Here is a 22,496-nt window from a genome sequence, read left to right on the forward strand (position 1 = left end):
AGGCATTTGACTACCTTAAGAGAGTCATAGTTACTTCTGCCGGCTGCTCCCATTTCTTTAGGCCTTTAACATTCTTGCTATGGCCAGTCCTACAGAACCGATATGCCACTGTATGTCCACCTTAACGTCGTCACAGTTACTCACACTACGAGTCTCTCGAGTTTGCAAATGTACTTCGCCGGATGACGAGGCATTTAGCTACCTTAAGAGAGTCATAGTTCCTGCTGCCAGCTGCTCCCTTTTCTTTGAATCTATCCTCTCTTTATTTCGTACTGCGGCCTGTCCATGCAGAAGCGAAATGCTGCAACAAGTCCACCTTCACGTTGCCTGAGTTACTCCAACGACGATATCCTCGATTTTTCAAGTAGATTTCGCAGAGTGACGAGGCATTTGGCTACCTTAAGAGAGTCATAGTTACTCCTGCCGGCTGCTCCCATTTCTTTAGGCCTTTAACATTCTTGCTATGGCCAGTCCTACAGAATCGATATGCCACTGTTTGTCCACCTTAACGACGTCACAGTTACTCACAGTACTTCACCGGATGACGAGGCATTTGGCTACCTTAAGAGAGTCATAGTTCCTGCTGCCAGCTGCTCCCTTTTCTTCGAATCTATCCTCTCTTTATTTCGTACTGCGGCCTGTCCATGCATAAGCGAAATGCTGCAACAAGTCCACCTTCACGTTGCCTGAGTTACTCCAACGACGATATCCTCGAGTTTTCAAGTAAATTTCGCAGAGTGACGAGGCATTTGGCTACCTTAAGAGAGTCATAGTTACTCCTGCTGGCTGCTCCCATTTCTTTAGGCCTTTAACATTCTTGCTATGGCCAGTCCTACAGAACCGATATGCCACTGTATGTCCACCTTAACGTCGTCACAGTTACTCACTCTACGAGTCTCTCGAGTTTGCAAATGTACTTCGCCGGATGACGAGGCATTTGGCTACCTTAAGAGAGTCATAGTTCCTGCTGCCAGCTGCTCCCTTTTCTTTGAATCTATCCTCTCTTTATTTCGTACTGCGGCCTGTCCATGCAGAAGCGAAATGCTGCAACAAGTCCACCTTCACGTTGCCTGAGTTACTCCATGACGATATCCTCGAGTTTTCAAGTAAATTTCGCAGAGTGACGAGGCATTTGACTACCTTAAGAGAGTCATAGTTACTTCTGCCGGCTGCTCCCATTTCTTTAGGCCTTTAACATTCTTGCTATGGCCAGTCCTACAGAACCGATATATCACTGTATGTCCACCTTAACGTCGTCACAGTTACTCACACTACGAGTCTCTCGAGTTTGCAAATGTACTTCGCCGGATGACGAGTCATTTAGCTACCTTAAGAGAGTCATAGTTCCTGCTGCCAGCTGCTCCCTTTTCTTTGAATCTATCCTCTCTTTATTTCGTACTGCGGCCTGTCCATGCAGAAGCGAAATGCTGCAACAAGTCCACCTTCACGTTGCCTGAGTTACTCCAACGACGATATCCTCGAGTTTTCAAGTAGATTTCGCAGAGTGACGAGGCATTTGGCTACCTTAAGAGAGTCATAGTTACTCCTGCCGGCTGCTCCCATTTCTTTAGGCCTTTAACATTCTTACTATGGCCAGTCCTACAGAATCGATATGCCACTGTATGTCCACCTTAACGACGTCACAGTTACTCACAGTACTTCACCGGATGACGAGGCATTTGGCTACCTTAAGAGAGTCATAGTTCCTGCTGCCAGCTGCTCCCTTTTCTTTGAATCTATCCTCTCTTTATTTCGTACTGCGGCCTGTCCATGCAGAAGCGAAATGCTGCAACAAGTCCACCTTCACGTTGCCTGAGTTACTCCAACGACGATATCCTCGAGTTTTCAAGTAAATTTCGCAGAGTGACGAGGCATTTGACTACCTTAAGAGAGTCATAGTTACTTCTGCCGGCTGCTCCCATTTCTTTAGGCCTTTAACATTCTTGCTATGGCCAGTCCTACAGAACCGATATGCCACTGTATGTCCACCTTAACGTCGTCACAGTTACTCACACTACGAGTCTCTCGAGTTTGCAAATGTACTTCGCCGGATGACGAGTCATTTAGCTACCTTAAGAGAGTCATAGTTCCTGCTGCCAGCTGCTCCCTTTTCTTTGAATCTATCCTCTCTTTATTTCGTACTGCGGCCTGTCCATGCAGAAGCGAAATGCTGCAACAAGTCCACCTTCACGTTGCCTGAGTTACTCCAACGACGATATCCTCGAGTTTTCAAGTAAATTTCGCAGAGTGACGAGGCATTTGACTACCTTAAGAGAGTCATAGTTACTTCTGCCGGCTGCTCCCATTTCTTTAGGCCTTTAACATTCTTGCTATGGCCGGTCCTACAGAACCGATATGCCACTGTATGTCCACCTTAACGTCGTCACAGTTACTCACACTACGAGTCTCTCGAGTTTGCAAATGTACTTCGCCGGATGACGAGGCATTTAGCTACCTTAAGAGAGTCATAGTTCCTGCTGCCAGCTGCTCCCTTTTCTTTGAATCTATCCTCTCTTTATTTCATACTGCGGCCTGTCCATGCAGAAGCGAAATGCTGCAACAAGTCCACCTTCACGTTGCCTGAGTTACTCCAACGACGATATCCTCGATTTTTCAAGTAGATTTCGCAGAGTGACGAGGCATTTGGCTACCTTAAGAGAGTCATAGTTACTCCTGCCGGCTGCTCCCATTTCTTTAGGCCTTTAACATTCTTGCTATGGCCAGTCCTACAGAATCGATATGCCACTGTATGTCCACCTTAACGACGTCACAGTTACTCACAGTACTTCACCGGATGACGAGGCATTTGGCTACCTTAAGAGAGTCATAGTTCCTGCTGCCAGCTGCTCCCTTTTCTTTGAATCTATCCTCTCTTTATTTCGTACTGCGGCCTGTCCATGCAGAAGCGAAATGCTGCAACAAGTCCACCTTCACGTTGCCTGAGTTACTCCAACGACGATATCCTCGAGTTTTCAAGTAAATTTCGCAGAGTGACGAGGCATTTGGCTATCTTAAGAGAGTCATAGTTACTTCTGCCGGCTGCTCCCATTTCTTTAGGCCTTTAACATTCTTGCTATGGCCAGTCCTACAGAACCGATATGCCACTGTATGTCCACCTTAACGTCGTCACAGTTACTCACTCTACGAGTCTCTCGAGTTTGCAAATGTACTTCGCCGGATGACGAGGCATTTGGCTACCTTAAGAGAGTCATAGTTCCTGCTGCCAGCTGCTCCCTTTTCTTTGAATCTATCCTCTCTTTATTTCGTACTGCGGCCTGTCCATGCAGAAGCGAAATGCTGCAACAAGTCCACCTTCACGTTGCCTGAGTTACTCCAACGACGATATCCTCGAGTTTTCAGGTAAATTTCGCAGAGTGACGAGGCATTTGACTACCTTAAGAGAGTCATAGTTACTTCTGCCGGCTGCTCCCATTTCTTTAGGCCTTTAACATTCTTGCTATGGCCAGTCCTACAGAACCGATATGCCACTGTATGTCCACCTTAACGTCGTCACAGTTACTCACACTACGAGTCTCTCGAGTTTGCAAATGTACTTCGCCGGATGACGAGGCATTTAGCTACCTTAAGAGAGTCATAGTTCCTGCTGCCAGCTGCTCCCTTTTCTTTGAATCTATCCTCTCTTTATTTCGTACTGCGGCCTGTCCATGCAGAAGCGAAATGCTGCAACAAGTCCACCTTCACGTTGCCTGAGTTACTCCAACGACGATATCCTCGATTTTTCAAGTAGATTCCGCAGAGTGACGAGGCATTTGGCTACCTTAAGAGAGTCATAGTTACTCCTGCCGGCTGCTCCCATTTCTTTAGGCCTTTAACATTCTTGCTATGGCCAGTCCTACAGAATCGATATGCCACTGTATGTCCACCTTAACGACGTCACAGTTACTCACAGTACTTCACCGGATGACGAGGCATTTGACTACCTTAAGAGAGTCATAGTTCCTGCTGCCAGCTGCTCCCTTTTCTTTGAATCTATCCTCTCTTTGTTTCGTACTGCGGCCTGTCCATGCATAAGCGAAATGCTGCAACAAGTCCACCTTCACGTTGCCTGAGTTACTCCAACGACGATATCCTCGAGTTTTCAAGTAAATTTCGCAGAGTGACGAGGCATTTGGCTACCTTAAGAGAGTCATAGTTACTCCTGCTGGCTGCTCCCATTTCTTTAGGCCTTTAACATTCTTGCTATGGCCAGTCCTACAGAACCGATATGCCACTGTATGTCCACCTTAACGTCGTCACAGTTACTCACTCTACGAGTCTCTCGAGTTTGCAAATGTACTTCGCCGGATGACGAGGCATTTGGCTACCTTAAGAGAGTCATAGTTCCTGCTGCCAGCTGCTCCCTTTTCTTTGAATCTATCCTCTCTTTATTTCGTACTGCGGCCTGTCCATGCAGAAGCGAAATGCTGCAACAAGTCCACCTTCACGTTGCCTGAGTTACTCCAACGACGATATCCTCGAGTTTTCAAGTAAATTTCGCAGAGTGACGAGGCATTTGACTTCCTTAAGAGAGTCATAGTTACTTCTGCCGGCTGCTCCCATTTCTTTAGGCCTTTAACATTCTTGCTATAACCAGTCCTACAGAACCGATATACCACTGTATGTCCACCTTAACGTCGTCACAGTTACTCACACTACGAGTCTCTCGAGTTTGCAAATGTACTTCGCCGGATGACGAGTCATTTAGCTACCTTAAGAGAGTCATAGTTCCTGCTGCCAGCTGCTCCCTTTTCTTTGAATCTATCCTCTCTTTATTTCGTACTGCGGCCTGTCCATGCAGAAGCGAAATGCTGCAACAAGTCCACCTTCACGTTGCCTGAGATACTCCAACGACGATATCCTCGAGTTTTCAAGTAGATTTCGCAGAGTGACGAGGCATTTGGCTACCTTAAGAGAGTCATAGTTACTCGTGCCGGCTGCTCCCATTTCTTTAGGCCTTTAACATTCTTGCTATGGCCAGTCCTACAGAATCGATATGCCACTGTATGTCCACCTTAACGACGTCACAGTTACTCACAGTACTTCACCGGATGACGAGGCATTTGGCTACCTTAAGAGAGTCATAGTTCCTGCTGCCAGCTGCTCCCTTTTCTTTGAATCTATCCTCTCTTTATTTCGTACTGCGGCCTGTCCATGCAGAAGCGAAATGCTGCAACAAGTCCTCCTTCACGTTGCCTGAGTTACTCCAACGACGATATCCTCGAGTTTTCAAGTAAATTTCGCAGAGTGACGAGGCATTTGGCTACCTTAAGAGAGTCATAGTTACTTCTGCCGGCTGCTCCCATTTCTTTAGGCCTTTAACATTCTTGCTATGGCCAGTCCTACAGAACCGATATGCCACTGTATGTCCACCTTAACGTCGTCACAGTTACTCACTCTACGAGTCTCTCGAGTTTGCAAATGTACTTCGCCGGATGACGAGGCATTTGGCTACCTTAAGAGAGTCATAGTTCCTGCTGCCAGCTGCTCCCTTTTCTTTGAATCTATCCTCTCTTTATTTCGTACTGCGGCCTGTCCATGCAGAAGCGAAATGCTGCAACAAGTCCACCTTCACGTTGCCTGAGTTACTCCAACGACGATATCCTCGAGTTTTCAAGTAAATTTCGCAGAGTGACGAGGCATTTGACTACCGTAAGAGAGTCATAGTTACTTCTGCCGGCTGCTCCCATTTCTTTAGGCCTTTAACATTCTTGCTATGGCCGGTCCTACAGAACCGATATGCCACTGTATGTCCACCTTAACGTCGTCACAGTTACTCACACTACGAGTCTCTCGAGTTTGCAAATGTACTTCGCCGGATGACGAGGCATTTAGCTACCTTAAGAGAGTCATAGTTCCTGCTGCCAGCTGCTCCCTTTTCTTTGAATCTATCCTCTCTTTATTTCGTACTGCGGCCTGTCCATGCAGAAGCGAAATGCTGCAACAAGTCCACCTTCACGTTGCCTGAGTTACTCCAACGACGATATCCTCGATTTTTCAAGTAGATTTCGCAGAGTGACGAGGCATTTGGCTACCTTAAGAGAGTCATAGTTACTCCTGCCGGCTGCTCCCATTTCTTTAGGCCTTTAACATTCTTGCTATGGCCAGTCCTACAGAATCGATATGCCACTGTATGTCCACCTTAACGACGTCACAGTTACTCACAGTACTTCACCGGATGACGAGGCATTTGGCTACCTTAAGAGAGTCATAGTTCCTGCTGCCAGCTGCTCCCTTTTCTTTGAATCTATCCTCTCTTTATTTCGTACTGCGGCCTGTCCATGCAGAAGCGAAATGCTGCAACAAGTCCACCTTCACGTTGCCTGAGTTACTCCAACGACGATATCCTCGAGTTTTCAAGTAAATTTCGCAGAGTGACGAGGCATTTGGCTACCTTAAGAGAGTCATAGTTACTTCTGCCGGCTGCTCCCATTTCTTTAGGCCTTTAACATTCTTGCTATGGCCAGTCCTACAGAACCGATATGCCACTGTATGTCCACCTTAACGTCGTCACAGTTACTCACTCTACGAGTCTCTCGAGTTTGCAAATGTACTTCGCCGGATGACGAGGCATTTGGCTACCTTAAGAGAGTCATAGTTCCTGCTGCCAGCTGCTCCCTTTTCTTTGAATCTATCCTCTCTTTATTTCGTACTGCGGCCTGTCCATGCAGAAGCGAAATGCTGCAACAAGTCCACCTTCACGTTGCCTGAGTTACTCCAACGACGATATCCTCGAGTTTTCAAGTAAATTTCGCAGAGTGACGAGGCATTTGACTACCTTAAGAGAGTCATAGTTACTTCTGCCGGCTGCTCCCATTTCTTTAGGCCTTTAACATTCTTGCTATGGCCAGTCCTACAGAACCGATATGCCACTGTATGTCCACCTTAACGTCGTCACAGTTACTCACACTACGAGTCTCTCGAGTTTGCAAATGTACTTCGCCGGATGACGAGGCATTTAGCTACCTTAAGAGAGTCATAGTTCCTGCTGCCAGCTGCTCCCTTTTCTTTGAATCTATCCTCTCTTTATTTCGTACTGCGGCCTGTCCATGCAGAAGCGAAATGCTGCAACAAGTCCACCTTCACGTTGCCTGAGTTACTCCAACGACGATATCCTCGATTTTTCAAGTAGATTTCGCAGAGTGACGAGGCATTTGGCTACCTTAAGAGAGTCATAGTTACTCCTGCCGGCTGCTCCCATTTCTTTAGGCCTTTAACATTCTTGCTATGGCCAGTCCTACAGAATCGATATGCCACTGTATGTCCACCTTAACGACGTCACAGTTACTCACAGTACTTCACCGGATGACGAGGCATTTGACTACCTTAAGAGAGTCATAGTTCCTGCTGCCAGCTGCTCCCTTTTCTTTGAATCTATCCTCTCTTTATTTCGTACTGCGGCCTGTCCATGCATAAGCGAAATGCTGCAACAAGTCCACCTTCACGTTGCCTGAGTTACTCCAACGACGATATCCTCGAGTTTTCAAGTAAATTTCGCAGAGTGACGAGGCATTTGGCTACCTTAAGAGAGTCATAGTTACTCCTGCTGGCTGCTCCCATTTCTTTAGGCCTTTAACATTCTTGCTATGGCCAGTCCTACAGAACCGATATGCCACTGTATGTCCACCTTAACGTCGTCACAGTTACTCACACTACGAGTCTCTCGAGTTTGCAAATGTACTTCGCCGGATGACGAGACATTTAGCTACCTTAAGAGAGTCATAGTTCCTGCTGCCAGCTGCTCCCTTTTCTTTGAATCTATCCTCTCTTTATTTCGTACTGCGGCCTGTCCATGCAGAAGCGAAATGCTGCAACAAGTCCACCTTCACGTTGCCTGAGTTACTCCAACGACGATATCCTCGATTTTTCAAGTAGATTCCGCAGAGTGACGAGGCATTTGGCTACCTTAAGAGAGTCATAGTTACTCCTGCCGGCTGCTCCCATTTCTTTAGGCCTTTAACATTCTTGCTATGGCCAGTCCTACAGAATCGATATGCCACTGTATGTCCACCTTAACGACGTCACAGTTACTCACAGTACTTCACCGAATGACGAGGCATTTGACTACCTTAAGAGAGTCATAGTTCCTGCTGCCAGCTGCTCCCTTTTCTTTGAATCTATCCTCTGTTTATTTCGTACTGCGGCCTGTCCATGCATAAGCGAAATGCTGCAACAAGTCCACCTTCACGTTGCCTGAGTTACTCCAACGACGATATCCTCGAGTTTTCAAGTAAATTTCGCAGAGTGACGAGGCATTTGGCTACCTTAAGAGAGTCATAGTTACTCCTGCTGGCTGCTCCCATTTCTTTAGGCCTTTAACATTCTTGCTATGGCCAGTCCTACAGAACCGATATGCCACTGTATGTCCACCTTAACGTCGTCACAGTTACTCACTCTACGAGTCTCTCGAGTTTGCAAATGTAATTCGCCGGATGACGAGGCATTTGGCTACCTTAAGAGAGTCATAGTTCCTGCTGCCAGCTGCTCCCTTTTCTTTGAATCTATCCTCTCTTTGTTTCGTACTGCGGCCTGTCCATGCAGAAGCGAAATGCTGCAACAAGTCCACCTTCACGTTGCCTGAGTTACTCCAACGACGATATCCTCGAGTTTTCAAGTAAATTTCGCAGAGTGACGAGGCATTTGGCTACCTTAAGAGAGTCATAGTTACTCCTGCCGGCTGCTCCCATTTCTTTAGGCCTTTAACATTCTTGCTATGGCCAGTCCTACAGAATCGATATGCCACTGTATGTCCACCTTAACGTCGTCACAGTTACTCACAGTACTTCGCCGGATGACGAGGCATTCGGCTACCTTAAGAGAGTCATAGTTCCTGCTGCCAGCTGCTCCCTTTTCTTTGAATCTATCCTCTCTTTATTTCGTACTGCGGCCTGTCCATGCAGAAGCGAAATGCTGCAACAAGTCCACCTTCACGTTGCCTGAGTTACTCCAACGACGATATCCTCGAGTTTTCAAGTAGATTTCGCAGAGTGACGAGGCATTTGGCTACCTTAAGAGAGTCATAGTTACTCCTGCCGGCTGCTCCCATTTCTCTAGGCCTTTAACATTCTTGCTATGGCCAGTCCTACAGAATCGATATGCCACTGTATGTCCACCTTAACGACGTCACAGTTACTCACAGTACTTCACCGGATGACGAGGCATTTGGCTACCTTAAGAGAGTCATAGTTCCTGCTGCCAGCTGCTCCCTTTTCTTTGAATCTATCCTCTCTTTATTTCGTACTGCGGCCTGTCCATGCAGAAGCGAAATGCTGCAACAAGTCCACCTTCACGTTGCCTGAGTTACTCCAACGACGATATCCTCGAGTTTTCAAGTAAATTTCGCAGAGTGACGAGGCATTTGGCTACCTTAAGAGAGTCATAGTTACTCCTGCTGGCTGCTCCCATTTCTTTAGGCCTTTAACATTCTTGCTATGGCCAGTCCTACAGAACCGATATGCCACTGTATGTCCACCTTAACGTCGTCACAGTTAGTCACTCTACGAGTCTCTCGAGTTTGCAAATGTACTTCGCCGGATGACGAGGCATTTGGCTACCTTAAGAGAGTCATAGTTCCTGCTGCCAGCTGCTCCCTTTTCTTTGAATCTATCCTCTCTTTATTTCGTACTGCGGCCTGTCCATGCAGAAGCGAAATGCTGCAACAAGTCCACCTTCACGTTGCCTGAGTTACTCCAACGACGATATCCTCGATTTTTCAAGTAGATTTCGCAGAGTGACGAGGCATTTGGCTACCTTAAGAGAGTCATAGTTACTCCTGCCGGCTGCTCCCATTTCTTTAGGCCTTTAACATTCTTGCTATGGCCAGTCCTACAGAATCGATATGCCACTGCATGTCCACCTTAACGACGTCACAGTTACTCACAGTACTTCACCGGATGACGAGGCATTTGGCTACCTTAAGAGAGTCATAGTTCCTGCTGCCAGCTGCTCCCTTTTCTTTGAATCTATCCTCTCTTTATTTCGTACTGCGGCCTGTCCATGCAGAAGCGAAATGCTGCAACAAGTCCACCTTCACGTTGCCTGAGTTACTCCAACGACGATATCCTCGAGTTTTCAAGTAAATTTCGCAGAGTGACGAGGCATTTGGCTACCTTAAGAGAGTCATAGTTACTTCTGCCGGCTGCTCCCATTTCTTTAGGCCTTTAACATTCTTGCTATGGCCAGTCCTACAGAACCGATATGCCACTGTATGTCCACCTTAACGTCGTCACAGTTACTCACTCTACGAGTCTCTCGAGTTTGCAAATGTACTTCGCCGGATGACGAGGCATTTGGCTACCTTAAGAGAGTCATAGATCCTGCTGCCAGCTGCTCCCTTTTCTTTGAATCTATCCTCTCTTTATTTCGTACTGCGGCCTGTCCATGCAGAAGCGAAATGCTGCAACAAGTCCACCTTCACGTTGCCTGAGTTACTCCAACGACGATATCCTCGAGTTTTCAAGTAAATTTCGCAGAGTGACGAGGCATTTGACTACCTTAAGAGAGTCATAGTTACTTCTGCCGGCTGCTCCCATTTCTTTAGGCCTTTAACATTCTTGCTATGGCCAGTCCTACAGAACCGATATGCCACTGTATGTCCACCTTAACGTCGTCACAGTTACTCACACTACGAGTCTCTCGAGTTTGCAAATGTACTTCGCCGGATGACGAGGCATTTAGCTACCTTAAGAGAGTCATAGTTCCTGCTGCCAGCTGCTCCCTTTTCTTTGAATCTATCCTCTCTTTATTTCGTACTGCGGCCTGTCCATGCAGAAGCGAAATGCTGCAACAAGTCCACCTTCACGTTGCCTGAGTTACTCCAACGACGATATCCTCGATTTTTCAAGTAGATTTCGCAGAGTGACGAGGCATTTGGCTACCTTAAGAGAGTCATAGTTACTCCTGCCGGCTGCTCCCATTTCTTTAGGCCTTTAACATTCTTGCTATGGCCAGTCCTACAGAATCGATATGCCACTGTTTGTCCACCTTAACGACGTCACAGTTACTCACAGTACTTCACCGGATGACGAGGCATTTGGCTACCTTAAGAGAGTCATAGTTCCTGCTGCCAGCTGCTCCCTTTTCTTCGAATCTATCCTCTCTTTATTTCGTACTGCGGCCTGTCCATGCATAAGCGAAATGCTGCAACAAGTCCACCTTCACGTTGCCTGAGTTACTCCAACGACGATATCCTCGAGTTTTCAAGTAAATTTCGCAGAGTGACGAGGCATTTGGCTACCTTAAGAGAGTCATAGTTACTCCTGCTGGCTGCTCCCATTTCTTTAGGCCTTTAACATTCTTGCTATGGCCAGTCCTACAGAACCGATATGCCACTGTATGTCCACCTTAACGTCGTCACAGTTACTCACTCTACGAGTCTCTCGAGTTTGCAAATGTACTTCGCCGGATGACGAGGCATTTGGCTACCTTAAGAGAGTCATAGTTCCTGCTGCCAGCTGCTCCCTTTTCTTTGAATCTATCCTCTCTTTATTTCGTACTGCGGCCTGTCCATGCAGAAGCGAAATGCTGCAACAAGTCCACCTTCACGTTGCCTGAGTTACTCCATGACGATATCCTCGAGTTTTCAAGTAAATTTCGCAGAGTGACGAGGCATTTGACTACCTTAAGAGAGTCATAGTTACTTCTGCCGGCTGCTCCCATTTCTTTAGGCCTTTAACATTCTTGCTATGGCCAGTCCTACAGAACCGATATATCACTGTATGTCCACCTTAACGTCGTCACAGTTACTCACACTACGAGTCTCTCGAGTTTGCAAATGTACTTCGCCGGATGACGAGTCATTTAGCTACCTTAAGAGAGTCATAGTTCCTGCTGCCAGCTGCTCCCTTTTCTTTGAATCTATCCTCTCTTTATTTCGTACTGCGGCCTGTCCATGCAGAAGCGAAATGCTGCAACAAGTCCACCTTCACGTTGCCTGAGTTACTCCAACGACGATATCCTCGAGTTTTCAAGTAGATTTCGCAGAGTGACGAGGCATTTGGCTACCTTAAGAGAGTCATAGTTACTCCTGCCGGCTGCTCCCATTTCTTTAGGCCTTTAACATTCTTACTATGGCCAGTCCTACAGAATCGATATGCCACTGTATGTCCACCTTAACGACGTCACAGTTACTCACAGTACTTCACCGGATGACGAGGCATTTGGCTACCTTAAGAGAGTCATAGTTCCTGCTGCCAGCTGCTCCCTTTTCTTTGAATCTATCCTCTCTTTATTTCGTACTGCGGCCTGTCCATGCAGAAGCGAAATGCTGCAACAAGTCCACCTTCACGTTGCCTGAGTTACTCCAACGACGATATCCTCGAGTTTTCAAGTAAATTTCGCAGAGTGACGAGGCATTTGACTACCTTAAGAGAGTCATAGTTACTTCTGCCGGCTGCTCCCATTTCTTTAGGCCTTTAACATTCTTGCTATGGCCGGTCCTACAGAACCGATATGCCACTGTATGTCCACCTTAACGTCGTCACAGTTACTCACACTACGAGTCTCTCGAGTTTGCAAATGTACTTCGCCGGATGACGAGGCATTTAGCTACCTTAAGAGAGTCATAGTTCCTACTGCCAGCTGCTCCCTTTTCTTTGAATCTATCCTCTCTTTATTTCGTACTGCGGCCTGTCCATGCAGAAGCGAAATGCTGCAACAAGTCCACCTTCACGTTGCCTGAGTTACTCCAACGACGATATCCTCGATTTTTCAAGTAGATTTCGCAGAGTGACGAGGCATTTGGCTACCTTAAGAGAGTCATAGTTACTCCTGCCGGCTGCTCCCATTTCTTTAGGCCTTTAACATTCTTGCTATGGCCAGTCCTACAGAATCGATATGCCACTGTATGTCCACCTTAACGACGTCACAGTTACTCACAGTACTTCACCGGATGACGAGGCATTTGGCTACCTTAAGAGAGTCATAGTTCCTGCTGCCAGCTGCTCCCTTTTCTTTGAATCTATCCACTCTTTATTTCGTACTGCGGCCTGTCCATGCAGAAGCGAAATGCTGCAACAAGTCCACCTTCACGTTGCCTGAGTTACTCCAACGACGATATCCTCGAGTTTTCAAGTAAATTTCGCAGAGTGACGAGGCATTTGGCTACCTTAAGAGAGTCATAGTTACTTCTGCCGGCTGCTCCCATTTCTTTAGGCCTTTAACATTCTTGCTATGGCCAGTCCTACAGAACCGATATGCCACTGTATGTCCACCTTAACGTCGTCACAGTTACTCACTCTACGAGTCTCTCGAGTTTGCAAATGTACTTCGCCGGATGACGAGGCATTTGGCTACCTTAAGAGAGTCATAGTTCCTGCTGCCAGCTGCTCCCTTTTCTTTGAATCTATCCTCTCTTTATTTCGTACTGCGGCCTGTCCATGCAGAAGCGAAATGCTGCAACAAGTCCACCTTCACGTTGCCTGAGTTACTCCAACGACGATATCCTCGAGTTTTCAAGTAAATTTCGCAGAGTGACGAGGCATTTGACTACCTTAAGAGAGTCATAGTTACTTCTGCCGGCTGCTCCCATTTCTTTAGGCCTTTAACATTCTTGCTATGGCCAGTCCTACAGAACCGATATGCCACTGTATGTCCACCTTAACGTCGTCACAGTTACTCACACTACGAGTCTCTCGAGTTTGCAAATGTACTTCGCCGGATGACGAGGCATTTAGCTACCTTAAGAGAGTCATAGTTCCTGCTGCCAGCTGCTCCCTTTTCTTTGAATCTATCCTCTCTTTATTTCGTACTGCGGCCTGTCCATGCAGAAGCGAAATGCTGCAACAAGTCCACCTTCACGTTGCCTGAGTTACTCCAACGACGATATCCTCGAGTTTTCAAGTAAATTTCGCTGAGTGACGAGGCATTTGGCTACCTTAAGAGACTCTTAGTTACTCCTGCCGGCTGCTCCCATTTCTTTAGGCCTTTAACATTCTTGCTATGGCCAGTCCTACAGAATCGATATGCCACTGTATGTCCACCTTAACGACGTCACAGTTACTCACAGTACTTCACCGGATGACGAGGCATTTGGCTACCTTAAGAGAGTCATAGTTCCTGCTGCCAGCTGCTCCCTTTTCTTTGAATCTATCCACTCTTTATTTCGTACTGCGGCCTGTCCATGCAGAAGCGAAATGCTGCAACAAGTCCACCTTCACGTTGCCTGAGTTACTCCAACGACGATATCCTCGAGTTTTCAAGTAAATTTCGCAGAGTGACGAGGCATTTGGCTACCTTAAGAGAGTCATAGTTACTTCTGCCGGCTGCTCCCATTTCTTTAGGCCTTTAACATTCTTGCTATGGCCAGTCCTACAGAACCGATATGCCACTGTATGTCCACCTTAACGTCGTCACAGTTACTCACTCTACGAGTCTCTCGAGTTTGCAAATGTACTTCGCCGGATGACGAGGCATTTGGCTACCTTAAGAGAGTCATAGTTCCTGCTGCCAGCTGCTCCCTTTTCTTTGAATCTATCCTCTCTTTATTTCGTACTGCGGCCTGTCCATGCAGAAGCGAAATGCTGCAACAAGTCCACCTTCACGTTGCCTGAGTTACTCCAACGACGATATCCTCGAGTTTTCAAGTAAATTTCGCAGAGTGACGAGGCATTTGACTACCTTAAGAGAGTCATAGTTACTTCTGCCGGCTGCTCCCATTTCTTTAGGCCTTTAACATTCTTGCTATGGCCAGTCCTACAGAACCGATATGCCACTGTATGTCCACCTTAACGTCGTCACAGTTACTCACACTACGAGTCTCTCGAGTTTGCAAATGTACTTCGCCGGATGACGAGGCATTTAGCTACCTTAAGAGAGTCATAGTTCCTGCTGCCAGCTGCTCCCTTTTCTTTGAATCTATCCTCTCTTTATTTCGTACTGCGGCCTGTCCATGCAGAAGCGAAATGCTGCAACAAGTCCACCTTCACGTTGCCTGAGTTACTCCAACGACGATATCCTCGATTTTTCAAGTAGATTTCGCAGAGTGACGAGGCATTTGGCTACCTTAAGAGAGTCATAGTTACTCCTGCCGGCTGCTCCCATTTCTTTAGGCCTTTAAGGGGAGTTGGAATGCCGGAAAATGGAAAAAATTCACATTTTCAGTTTTTAACCTTATAACTTAATTTGAAATTTTCTGCTTAAAATGGTGCAAAATTTGTTAAGAAATTCCAATTGGAAGTATTTTTATTTAATTTTTCAAAATTACATGTGCGCCCAGCAAAGTTACCCATCTTGTGATTTGTACACATTTAAATCTTCGCATTTCCGAAAACATTACATATAGAAGGCTGTGGATTTCACTCTTCAGTTGTAGAATCTTTGATCCTTCCATAGGTACCATTGTTTTTACGACTAGCTGTGTTTATTGTTCAGTTTTTGATCTGTGAGTGTTTGTTTTGAGCCTCGAGTTTAGTTTGTCGCTCATTTGGAGTTTGTTATCTGTCTTGTTTTGACTTTCAGTGGTGAGTGCGTAGTTTCTACGATGCCTAGGAGTGCATCATTATTTAAAAAGCGAAAGTTTCGCGGTAATAGATTTACAAATAACGTTTGTTCAAGTGATTCTGCTTCAGCACCTGTTGATGCTGGTGAAAGTTCTGACGTTTGTACAGCTGAGATGTGTGAAGGAGACACGCCCACCAGTGCATCAAAAAAGAAGTTATCAAACTGTGCAAGTGAAATTACAGATGAAGCTTCTAATGAACAATATGTTTTAGTCGACTTTCCTGTTTTTACTGAGTTTATGAAGAAATGTTTGTGTTGTAATCTTTGTGGAGGTTCTTTTGATATGAACATAACAAAATCTATAGGACTTTCCTGCAAAATTGCTATAGTTTGTGCCAGTTGTGAAAATGAGACCTGTTTTTGGAGCTCTAAAACATGCAGTAGCAATTTGTTTGAGAGTAATATCAGGCTAATGTATGCAATGAGAGCAATTGGTAAAGGACATACTGCTGCTCAAACATTTTGTGCCATAATGAATCTTCCACCTCCACCTGCTAAAATTGACAATTACACTGAAGTGATAGGAGATGCTGTTCAGTCTGTAGCAGATTTATCAATGAAAGCTGCTGCCAGTGAAGCAAAATATATAAATGAAGGAAACCCAGATATCCCTGTTGCTTTTGATGGAACCTGGCAGAAAAGGGGTCACACATCCAAAAATGCTGTTGCTACTGTTACTAGTGTGGACAGCGGTAAAGTTTTGGACTATGAAGTGCTCACTAAACATTGTTACCATTGTGCATCTGGTAAGATAGAAGCAGCTCACATATGTAGCAAGAATTATGAAGGTACGAGTGGAGGCATGGAGGCTGCCGCTGCTGTGAAAATGTTTAGCAGATCAGAAAAAGAACGGGGAGTATTTTACACAAAATTCCTTGGAGATGGGGACTCCAAGGCATACAAAAGTGTTACAGAATCCATGCCATATGTCAATAAGACAATAACTAAACTAGAATGTGTCGGTCATGTTCAGAAACGAATGGGCACTCGTCTAAGGAAACTGAAACAGAATCTGAAGGACAAAATTTTGTCAGATGGTAAAACCATTAGAGGTCGCCTGTCAGATAAAATTATAAATGAATTACAACAATACTATGGTATGGCAATAAGAAATAATGCAAATAATTTGCAGGAAATGAGACAAGCTGTATGGGCCACATATTTACATCGATCATCAACTGATGATAATCCTCAACATTTTGCTTGTCCAGATGGTCCTCAGTCATGGTGCAATTATAGAAAATCTCAAGCTACTGGGGATCCTTATCACCATAAAAATTATATTCCATTGGCTGTTATGGAAGTAATTAAACCAATATATAGAGACTTGGGGCATCCTGATCTTCTGCGAAAATGTCTTCATGGTTGTACCCAGAATCAAAACGAGTCGTTCAACAACCTCATTTGGACTCGTGTACCTAAGAATGTATTTGTTGGGATAAAAACATTGAAATGGGGAGTCAGTGATGCTGTTATTTCATTCAATGATGGTCATATGGGTAGGCTAAAGGTCATGGCAAGGCTCGGCATTGCTCCTGGTATCAACACCATCAGAGGTCTTCAGCTTCTGGACAGCGTGCGAGTAAGGAAGGCTCAGTATGCAGCTGAATTTAATACAAAAAAAGCAAGGGCAGCAAGGAGAAGAAAGCTTCTAGGTGAAGAAGAAGAACTAGAAGATGACCCTGATTACTCTGCTGGACACTTTTGATAATAGAATAAAAGGTATTTGTGAATTTTCATAATAAATTACTTTAATCGCATTTTCTGGCATTTGACATTTTTAGTGTTACATGTACCTTTATCTCATAAACCACTCAACCAACAACATTCAAATTTTCAGAAATGCTGCAAAACAGTTCAAAGAGGCCACTGAACTAGAATCATGACAAGAACTGGCTTATTCTCTGAACTAGGGAAGTTTATGTTATACTTTTTCCAATAAAAAATGGCTTAATGGTAAAAAATTCATAAATACTATACCAACAAAAAGAAAACATTGGTTCTAGTTCAGTGGGCTCACAATATATGCTGAAAACCTCTGCCAGAATTTCAAAGTTCTGAAGATAATAGTTCCAAAGAAAAAGGTACACAAAGTTAGCAAATTTAACATTGGCGAGATAGGGCATTCCAACTCCCCTTAACATTCTTGCTATGGCCAGTCCTACAGAATCGATATGCCACTGTATGTCCACCTTAACGACGTCACAGTTACTCACAGTACTTCACCGGATGACGAGGCATTTGACTACCTTAAGAGAGTCATAGTTCCTGCTGCCAGCTGCTCCCTTTTCTTTGAATCTATCCTCTCTTTATTTCGTACTGCGGCCTGTCCATGCATAAGCGAAATGCTGCAACAAGTCCACCTTCACGTTGCCTGAGTTACTCCAACGACGATATCCTCGAGTTTTCAAGTAAATTTCGCAGAGTGACGAGGCATTTGGCTACCTTAAGAGAGTCATAGTTACTCCTGCTGGCTGCTCCCATTTCTTTAGGCCTTTAACATTCTTGCTATGGCCAGTCCTACAGAACCGATATGCCACTGTATGTCCACCTTAACGTCGTCACAGTTACTCACTCTACGAGTCTCTCGAGTTTGCAAATGTACTTCGCCGGATGACGAGGCATTTGGCTACCTTAAGAGAGTCATAGTTCCTGCTGCCAGCTGCTCCCTTTTCTTTGAATCTATCCTCTCTTTATTTCGTACTGCGGCCTGTCCATGCAGAAGCGAAATGCTGCAACAAGTCCAGCTTCACGTTGCCTGAGTTACTCCAACGACGATATCCTCGAGTTTTCAAGTAAATTTCGCAGAGTGACGAGGCATTTGACTTCCTTAAGAGAGTCATAGTTACTTCTGCCGGCTGCTCCCATTTCTTTAGGCCTTTAACATTCTTGCTATGGCCAGTCCTACAGAACCGATATACCACTGTATGTCCACCTTAACGTCGTCACAGTTACTCACACTACGAGTCTCTCGAGTTTGCAAATGTACTTCGCCGGATGACGAGTCATTTAGCTACCTTAAGAGAGTCATAGTTCCTGCTGCCAGCTGCTCCCTTTTCTTTGAATCTATCCTCTCTTTATTTCGTACTGCGGCCTGTCCATGCAGAAGCGAAATGCTGCAACAAGTCCACCTTCACGTTGCCTGAGATACTCCAACGACGATATCCTCGAGTTTTCAAGTAGATTTCGCAGAGTGACGAGGCATTTGGCTACCTTAAGAGAGTCATAGTTACTTCTGCCGGCTGCTCCCATTTCTTTAGGCCTTTAACATTCTTGCTATGGCCAGTCCTACAGAATCGATATGCCACTGTATGTCCACCTTAACGACGTCACAGTTACTCACAGTACTTCACCGGATGACGAGGCATTTGGCTACCTTAAGAGAGTCATAGTTCCTGCTGCCAGCTGCTCCCTTTTCTTTGAATCTATCCTCTCTTTATTTCGTACTGCGGCCTGTCCATGCAGAAGCGAAATGCTGCAACAAGTCCACCTTCACGTTGCCTGAGTTACTCCAACGACGATATCCTCGAGTTTTCAAGTAAATTTCGCAGAGTGACGAGGCATTTGGCTACCTTAAGAGAGTCATAGTTACTTCTGCCGGCTGCTCCCATTTCTTTAGGCCTTTAACATTCTTGCTATGGCCAGTCCTACAGAACCGATATGCCACTGTATGTCCACCTTAACGTCGTCACAGTTACTCACTCTACGAGTCTCTCGAGTTTGCAAATGTACTTCGCCGGATGACGAGGCATTTGGCTACCTTAAGAGAGTCATAGTTCCTGCTGCCAGCTGCTCCCTTTTCTTTGAATCTATCCTCTCTTTATTTCGTACTGCGGCCTGTCCATGCAGAAGCGAAATGCTGCAACAAGTCCACCTTCACGTTGCCTGAGTTACTCCAACGACGATATCCTCGAGTTTTCAAGTAAATTTCGCAGAGTGACGAGGCATTTGACTTCCTTAAGAGAGTCATAGTTACTTCTGCCGGCTGCTCCCATTTCTTTAGGCCTTTAACATTCTTGCTATGGCCAGTCCTACAGAATCGATATGCCACTGTATGTCCACCTTAACGTCGTCACAGTTACTCACAGTACTTCGCCGGATGACGAGGCATTCGGCTACCTTAAGAGAGTCATAGTTCCTGCTGCCAGCTGCTCCCTTTTCTTTGAATCTATCCTCTCTTTATTTCGTACTGCGGCCTGTCCATGCAGAAGCGAAATGCTGCAACAAGTCCACCTTCACGTTGCCTGAGTTACTCCAACGACGATATCCTCGAGTTTTCAAGTAGATTTCGCAGAGTGACGAGGCATTTGGCTACCTTAAGAGAGTCATAGTTACTCCTGCCGGCTGCTCCCATTTCTCTAGGCCTTTAACATTCTTGCTATGGCCAGTCCTACAGAATCGATATGCCACTGTATGTCCACCTTAACGACGTCACAGTTACTCACAGTACTTCACCGGATGACGAGGCATTTGGCTACCTTAAGAGAGTCATAGTTCCTGCTGCCAGCTGCTCCCTTTTCTTTGAATCTATCCTCTCTTTATTTCGTACTGCGGCCTGTCCATGCAGAAGCGAAATGCTGCAACAAGTCCACCTTCACGTTGCCTGAGTTACTCCAACGACGATATCCTCGAGTTTTCAAGTAAATTTCGCAGAGTGACGAGGCATTTGGCTACCTTAAGAGAGTCATAGTTACTCCTGCTGGCTGCTCCCATTTCTTTAGGCCTTTAACATTCTTGCTATGGCCAGTCCTACAGAACCGATATGCCACTGTATGTCCACCTTAACGTCGTCACAGTTAGTCACTCTACGAGTCTCTCGAGTTTGCAAATGTACTTCGCCGGATGACGAGGCATTTGGCTACCTTAAGAGAGTCATAGTTCCTGCTGCCAGCTGCTCCCTTTTCTTTGAATCTATCCTCTCTTTATTTCGTACTGCGGCCTGTCCATGCAGAAGCGAAATGCTGCAACAAGTCCACCTTCACGTTGCCTGAGTTACTCCAACGACGATATCCTCGATTTTTCAAGTAGATTTCGCAGAGTGACGAGGCATTTGGCTACCTTAAGAGAGTCATAGTTACTCCTGCCGGCTGCTCCCATTTCTTTAGGCCTTTAACATTCTTGCTATGGCCAGTCCTACAGAATCGATATGCCACTGCATGTCCACCTTAACGACGTCACAGTTACTCACAGTACTTCACCGGATGACGAGGCATTTGGCTACCTTAAGAGAGTCATAGTTCCTGCTGCCAGCTGCTCCCTTTTCTTTGAATCTATCCTCTCTTTATTTCGTACTGCGGCCTGTCCATGCAGAAGCGAAATGCTGCAACAAGTCCACCTTCACGTTGCCTGAGTTACTCCAACGACGATATCCTCGAGTTTTCAAGTAAATTTCGCAGAGTGACGAGGCATTTGGCTACCTTAAGAGAGTCATAGTTACTTCTGCCGGCTGCTCCCATTTCTTTAGGCCTTTAACATTCTTGCTATGGCCAGTCCTACAGAACCGATATGCCACTGTATGTCCACCTTAACGTCGTCACAGTTACTCACTCTACGAGTCTCTCGAGTTTGCAAATGTACTTCGCCGGATGACGAGGCATTTGGCTACCTTAAGAGAGTCATAGATCCTGCTGCCAGCTGCTCCCTTTTCTTTGAATCTATCCTCTCTTTATTTCGTACTGCGGCCTGTCCATGCAGAAGCGAAATGCTGCAACAAGTCCACCTTCACGTTGCCTGAGTTACTCCAACGACGATATCCTCGAGTTTTCAAGTAAATTTCGCAGAGTGACGAGGCATTTGACTACCTTAAGAGAGTCATAGTTACTTCTGCCGGCTGCTCCCATTTCTTTAGGCCTTTAACATTCTTGCTATGGCCAGTCCTACAGAACCGATATGCCACTGTATGTCCACCTTAACGTCGTCACAGTTACTCACACTACGAGTCTCTCGAGTTTGCAAATGTACTTCGCCGGATGACGAGGCATTTAGCTACCTTAAGAGAGTCATAGTTCCTGCTGCCAGCTGCTCCCTTTTCTTTGAATCTATCCTCTCTTTATTTCGTACTGCGGCCTGTCCATGCAGAAGCGAAATGCTGCAACAAGTCCACCTTCACGTTGCCTGAGTTACTCCAACGACGATATCCTCGATTTTTCAAGTAGATTTCGCAGAGTGACGAGGCATTTGGCTACCTTAAGAGAGTCATAGTTACTCCTGCCGGCTGCTCCCATTTCTTTAGGCCTTTAACATTCTTGCTATGGCCAGTCCTACAGAATCGATATGCCACTGTTTGTCCACCTTAACGACGTCACAGTTACTCACAGTACTTCACCGGATGACGAGGCATTTGGCTACCTTAAGAGAGTCATAGTTCCTGCTGCCAGCTGCTCCCTTTTCTTCGAATCTATCCTCTCTTTATTTCGTACTGCGGCCTGTCCATGCATAAGCGAAATGCTGCAACAAGTCCACCTTCACGTTGCCTGAGTTACTCCAACGACGATATCCTCGAGTTTTCAAGTAAATTTCGCAGAGTGACGAGGCATTTGGCTACCTTAAGAGAGTCATAGTTACTCCTGCTGGCTGCTCCCATTTCTTTAGGCCTTTAACATTCTTGCTATGGCCAGTCCTACAGAACCGATATGCCACTGTATGTCCACCTTAACGTCGTCACAGTTACTCACTCTACGAGTCTCTCGAGTTTGCAAATGTACTTCGCCGGATGACGAGGCATTTGGCTACCTTAAGAGAGTCATAGTTCCTGCTGCCAGCTGCTCCCTTTTCTTTGAATCTATCCTCTCTTTATTTCGTACTGCGGCCTGTCCATGCAGAAGCGAAATGCTGCAACAAGTCCACCTTCACGTTGCCTGAGTTACTCCATGACGATATCCTCGAGTTTTCAAGTAAATTTCGCAGAGTGACGAGGCATTTGACTACCTTAAGAGAGTCATAGTTACTTCTGCCGGCTGCTCCCATTTCTTTAGGCCTTTAACATTCTTGCTATGGCCAGT

The sequence above is a fragment of the Schistocerca piceifrons genome, chromosome 5 (assembly GCF_021461385.2).
Source record: "Schistocerca piceifrons isolate TAMUIC-IGC-003096 chromosome 5, iqSchPice1.1, whole genome shotgun sequence".
In the NCBI taxonomy this organism is placed as follows: domain Eukaryota; kingdom Metazoa; phylum Arthropoda; class Insecta; order Orthoptera; family Acrididae; genus Schistocerca; species Schistocerca piceifrons.